We start from the raw sequence: 6313 nt of genomic DNA on the forward strand, positions 1-6313 counted from the left end.
CAAAAAGGCAATTCTGCAGGATGCTCCCAAGGAGGTCACGAACACTCCCTCAACTTCATCGGAAGCTGGGAAGAGGATCAGATCTCCTGAAGAGCAGAACACTGCAAAGCCAACAAAAAAGAAAAAGAGCTCCACACCTTCAAATGATTCGAGCAAGCCGCGTCAAGAACCTCGCAAGGTAGGCTGTTCCGAGAATCCCTTGGCAGAGGGCGACAAAGTGAGCGCGAACATGAAAAAGGTGTGCCCGGCCGCGGAATCGACTGCAAAACCTGGGGCTTCCGTAAAGAAATCCCGGACCAAGTGGAAGAGGAAGAGGGCTGCGGAAACTGGTAAAGAGCCGCCATCTTATGCCAAGGTAGCAAAGAAACGCTACAGGGCACAAAGGGGAAACATAGGCCTAAAGTTGCTCAAAACTCAAAATATGAAAATCTTTTTTTTTATGAAAAAATGTTGATAAACGGCAACCAGACTCTTTTCTATATTTGCTATAACCATTCTTGACTTTGTAAGATTAACCAATCCAATGCAGCAGTCGATTGAACTCAGCCATACTGAAAACAAAAAGTAAATTTTCGAAAACTAAGAAACTAGGTGAACATTAAAATGACATTATTTTCGCGAAAGTTTATATTTTTCAAGATTTATTGTTTTTGTACAGTCTCCGAACAAGATTAGCATTTAAAATTCTCAGATTGATTTTACATTTTTGCTCTTTAATAGTGGTGATACATATCCTCTTTATGAAAATTTTTTATGATAATTTTTAAGATTACTACAATTTCAATAGTGAAAAAGTATATTTCCCCGTCGTTTCCCGACCATAGTTTCTTCTAATGTTTTTTGAGCTTGAGTCTAAAATATTAGATTCAATCATAAAAAATTGCGCATATTTGCGCCATTCCGAAAAAATCTAATTTTTCTCAACTAAAATATGAAATATTTTTATATGGAATTGCAAGGTTTACTCACACTAAATTTTGCTCCGCCTTATAACCGGGGTTCTTATTTATCAGACTAAACCAACACCTATCAAATACATATGATTGCATTATTCAGAAACATTCAAGGCTTTTCTCATGTGAATTGAGAAAAATTTAATTTAAGTAAGTTTCAAAAAATAAAATTTGGAATGAAATATATGTATATGGGACTATATATACATCTGTACCGATTTGTTTGAAAATTGGGTCAATGTTTTTTAGGCTAGTTCAGGTTGCATGTGTCAAATTTCAGTGATTTTGGTGCATTTTTATCTCATATCAGATGCGAATATATATGGAAGCTGCATCCAAATCTGGACCGATTTCCATTATTTTCTATAGGATTAATCCTTGTAAAGAAGACATGCTTTGTGCAAAATTTTATATCAATCGGACTATAAATGAGCTTTCTAGGGCTTTTGATCAACTTTTAACACAAATTTCCCCTCTGTACAGGGACGAGTTCTGCTATGCAGTGATCGACACCAGTAGAGGTTCCGGCAAACTACCCAAGGACCAAATTCAAGCCATTGAAGATGAGGTCAATAACCTAATATTGGATCACCTAATTCAGGGAGGAGATCCAATTCAAATTGTCAGCAGCGGGGTCAAAGGGGACATGATTGTTTACCAATTTGCCCAGCATGCAAACGTTGCCGCCCTCAAGGATATTGTCAGTAGTATAAGACCTCCATGGGAAAGCGGCAAACTCAAGCTGGTGAGGAAAGACCAAATTCCTCAACTTACTAAGCCATCCGTTTTTGTCCGAGGTTGGGGCAGCAAGTTCGAGACGGAACGCATGCTCGAGGTCTTTGGTCGTCAAAACAGGACATTGGATGTGAAGAGTTGGGAGGTCTTCTACAGGGAGGAGCATGAAGATGGTACTCTCCTTGTGGTCGGAATTGACCAACTCTCCATGTCCAGTCTGACAAAGACAAAGGGCATGGCCTACTACGTTTCAAACGCTGTCCGCTTCAAAACGGGAAAGGCGAGCATAGGCGTAAACGAGGAAGCCAAAAATAACAGCGAGGAGGCATCACCTGCAAGCAACAACCTACAGGGAGCCGACATTGAAATCAGCCAGCGTTTACTGGAGGACCAATGATCGGAGTCATCCAGATAAACCTCCATTGGAGCGAGACGGCAACCATGGCACTGATGGAGCAAATTAACACATCGGTTTGATTCAGGAACCATGGACTATTCAGAACAAGGTCTCTGGACTAAACCATACAAATTACCAACTTTTTTATGCTAATACAGGGTCTCGCCCGAGAACCTGTATAATATGTCACAAAAACTTAAGTTTTCTTTTCTCCCCAGAGTTGTCAACATCGGACGCAACTGTACTGAAGCAGGGGAATGGCAACATATACCTGGCGTCAGTATATCTGCCGTATGATTCACCGACACTACCACCTACGTCGGAGCTGCAGCGGCTGGTGAGGGAAGCAAAACAAACAGGTAACGGAGTACTAGTAGGTAGCGACGCTAACTCACACCACGTCACGTGGGGAAGTACTAATACTAACAAAAGGGGCCAAGCCCTTTTAGATTACTTGAATACTAACGACCTAATAACACTTAACACAGGGAATACACCCACCTTTGTTAACAAGATTAGGGAAGAGGTATTAGATATAACAATATGCTCCGAAAATCTTATAAACGATGTGCAGAATTGGAGGGTCTCGGAAGAGCACTACTTCTCAGATCATCGGTATATAAGATTTGAACTAACTCGGCCACCGCCGAAACCTATAAGTTTCCGAAATAAATCCAAAACCAATTGGATAAAATTTGGAAAACTAATAAAAGAAAGGCTAGGGCACGATAGCTATGAATGCTCAAGCACGGAAGATATAGACCGAAATGTCAAAATTATAACGGAGGGCTTAGTAAAGTCATTCGAAGAAAGTTGTCCCCTTCGAGAGAGGAAATCGGCCAACGAAAACCCCTGGATGACAGGAGAAATTCGAAACAAAGGCAAAGAGGTCCGAAGGCTTTACAACAGAGCTCGACGTAAAAAATTAGCTGTATTCTGGGATAACTATCACACAAAACTTAAAGAATACAACAAAATGACTAGAACAGCAATTCCTGGAAACTCTTTTGTGAACAGGTAGACAGCGTAAATGATGTATCTAAAATAAAAAAGTTTCTATCGAAAACCCATACACAAACCGAGATTATGGTGAATGATATGGGAAATAAGATGGAAACAATCGAGGACACGCTAGGGCTTTTGATGAATACGCATTTCCCGCCGAGCACTACGGCAAATGTAGGGGTATCGGCAGTTGGGAAAAATGCTACGGACGAAGCACCAAACATTGATGAAACAATGGTTAAAGATGCCATCAACAGTTTCAAACCTTTTCAAGCAGCGGGACCAGACCAGGTCTTTCCGGCCTTACTCCAAAAGGAGGTGGACTATATTTCGTCCAAATTAGCTGGTATCTTCAACGCATGCTTATAATTTGCGTATACCCCTAAAGCCTGGCAGGAGGCGGGGGTAGTGTTTATCCCCAAACCTGGAAAGGCTAGCTACGCAATTCCTATGTCTTATCGCCCGATAAGTCTAACTTCTTTCTTACTCAAAACCATGGAACGTAAGTCGATACCATGATTAAGAGCAAGATCCCAAACGATATGCTTAAATATAAACAACATGCATACGTTAAAGGCAGATCAGTGGAAACCGCTTTACATGAGGTAGTACACCACATCGAAAACACCTTCGACAAGAAGATGTATACACTGGCAGTATGGATTGACATCGAAGGTGCTTTCAATAACGTCAGCACTGAAACCCTTATCCAATTCTTAGTTAATTTCTATGTGGACCGGGCCCTTAGGAACTGGGTAAGCAATATGCTAAGGAATAGATGGATAAGTTGCGGGCTACACGACGTAACGAAACGGGATAAAGTTGGTCAGGGAACGCCACAAGGGGGGATTTTGTCACCTCTCCTGTGGGTTACTACCATAAATAGCCTACTGAGGACTTTAACCAACGAAGGATTTGAACCAGTCTGTTATGCAGACGACGTTATAATACTTTTTGTTGTGACCAATAATGTATGCTTTTTATACTGAAATGTGTTGTTGTTGGGCTTTTTGGTCAGGTATTTTTAATGAGAATAAAAAACTAAGTTTTATTTCATTTCCACTCGACGTTTCGTTGGTTTTATTCCAACTTTCTCAAGAGTGTTATTTTATTGCCGAAATTCTAGTAACAAAATAAAAAATAAAAAGGGGATTCTTATTAGACTTTTTTCTGTCAGATATTACACTTGTTTTAACTTACATTAGATATTTCACATTATTTTAAACTTTTTCCTTATATTAAAAAACGGGACTGCACACACATAAATTAATATAAATAATAGAAAAATAATTGCAAAAATAATTAAAGTTAAAACTAAGCTAATATCACAGAACTGTTACTACTTGATTGCAATGGAATACTGATGTTTTGTCTTGTCTTTATCTTCTTTTGTGTTTACTGATCTGTCAATTCGTTGCTGTATCCTTAAACTTTCTAGTGTGTATCTTCTGTTCTCTTTTCTTTCCTTATCCAGTATTTTGACATTTTTTAAGTCCGCTGTGTGTCCACTATCTTTAATGTGCTGAGAGAGTGCTGTTTTTTCTGAACCATTCCTAATGTCAGTTTGATGTTCGCTCATTCGTATACTTAGCTTTCGTTTTGTTGTGCCAACGTATACTTTTCCACATTCCTCTTTGTCATTGCCTTTACATGTAATTTCGTAAACAACATTGCTCTGATGTAATCTGTCTCCTTTTGTTTTGCACCTTTTAAATAGTGTTTGAAGTGTTTCGTTTGATTTGTATGCCAGTGATGTTGTTGTGTTATCAATGATGTCTTTCATACATTTAGTCTCTGTAATTTTAGGAACATATGGTAAACTTAGGAAACATTTTTCCGTTTTCTCAATGTTTTTATTATCGTTTGTGTTTGTACTATTTATGATTTGGTTTATTAGTGCAGGTGGATAGCAGTTTTTGGTTAAAATGTCGGTAAATTTGTGTATGTTGTTGTTTTTGAATTGCTCGTCGCTTAAGAAAAGGATTTTATTCAGTAAACTTTTTGCAGTATTCACTTTCATACTTTTGGTTGTGTTGAGGGGAAAGAACCCTAATATGTTATGCAGAAGGGCCGAATCTGCTCTAAAACTTGCATATAACTGGGCTAGACCAAGAGGTCTAAACGTAAACCCGGAAAAAACAGAAACATGTCTTTTCACTAGGAAAACAAAACTGGGTCACATCGAGGAACCTGTTTTACTTAACAAGACTATTAAGATTTCCAATAAGGTCAAATATCTGGGAGTAACCCTGGATAGGAAACTTAAATGGAAGGATCATATCCAAGAACGAGCCAACAAAGCATACAGATGTTGGTCAACCTGTAGGAGGGCCATAGGCTCTAAATGGGGCCTCAATCCAAAGATGACACACTGGCTATACAAAAGCGTAGTTAGACCCATCCTAACATACGCGTCAGTAGTCTGGTGGACAGCGATGGATAAAAAATGTAAGATAAAAATTTTACAAAAAGTCCAAAGAATGTGCAGCCTAGGAGTAAGTGGTGCTATGAGGACAACACCAACGAGGGCAAAAATTCTACAGGTAACAACGGGGGAGTCAATAGATAACGTTAATTCGGACCGTATACCTGAAACAATTGTAGTTGCCTCGTGTGAAACATTAATACCTGACAGAGACTCGTGGATCGGCGGGACCCTAGCTGGAAAGCCTCCTGGAAACTGCTGTTATACAGACGGCTCGATGTTAGGGGGGAGGACGGGACTGGGACTTTTTATTGAAGAACCAGAGACCGAAATCTCTCTTCGTTTGCCGGATCACAATACGGTCCTTCAAGCGGAGGTCAGGGCGATCACAGAGTGTCTGAACTGGTTTAATGCTAACTCGAGACCAACTACCGTTAACGTCCTTACGGACAGTAAAATGGCAATCAGTGCAATAACATCCAAGACAGTAAAATCGAAAACTGTACTGGACTGCATAAATACGATAAACAATTATTCCCAGCAAGGAACAGTGCGCATTATATGGGTACCAGGCCATGCGGGGATTAAAGGTAATGAAAGAGCAAACTCTCTGGCAAAAAATGGCAGGGAATTAGCAACAATAAAATTAGACAGCGCAAAGCCTCTAAATGCGTCACGTCTAGAGTTAAAAAATTGGGCAAAGCAGGCCCATACATCCCTATGGAATAGAGAGGAGATAGGGAAAACCACTAAGATTCTCTGGGGGGACCCAAACGAGGATAAAACTAAAAACTTACT

The sequence above is a fragment of the Musca autumnalis genome, unplaced genomic scaffold, assembly GCF_047663935.1.
Source record: "Musca autumnalis isolate F117 unplaced genomic scaffold, ASM4766393v1 scaffold_5, whole genome shotgun sequence".
NCBI lineage: Eukaryota > Metazoa > Arthropoda > Insecta > Diptera > Muscidae > Musca > Musca autumnalis.